Here is a 468-nt window from a genome sequence, read left to right on the forward strand (position 1 = left end):
CTTTCAGAATAAAAAAAAACATCGTCAAACTTCTTTCAACCTCCCATTTTCTATCACGGGAAATAAGAGAGAAAACGGGAAGAACAATAAAAGAAAAAACGAGGAGAAAACTCAAAGAAAACGAGAGCGCGAACTGTACGCGCTTCTCCGCTAGAGGCGCTCACCCGCTAGCTGCAGGATTATCAATCACAATTTTATTAGGAAATATTACCTGCAATGGCGCCGCATCGCCTCTCACTTGCAGCCACTGTATTATCCAGCCTTACACCACGTCACTACTAACATGCTTACAGTTTGTCGTCGATTACTCTCTTGCAACATTTCTTTCGCTGGGTGGCTTTGTCTCCGAGAACCGATTATGTTAAAGGATTTTCTTACCAACGTGCGCAAGTCTTAGAAAGAGAGTGTTAAATTATATGAAGCGAGCGGAAGTTTGTAGTCTATTTGATTTTAGAGTTTCGATAAAGA

The sequence above is a fragment of the Penaeus monodon genome, chromosome 23 (genome assembly GCF_015228065.2).
Source record: "Penaeus monodon isolate SGIC_2016 chromosome 23, NSTDA_Pmon_1, whole genome shotgun sequence".
Lineage (NCBI taxonomy): Eukaryota > Metazoa > Arthropoda > Malacostraca > Decapoda > Penaeidae > Penaeus > Penaeus monodon.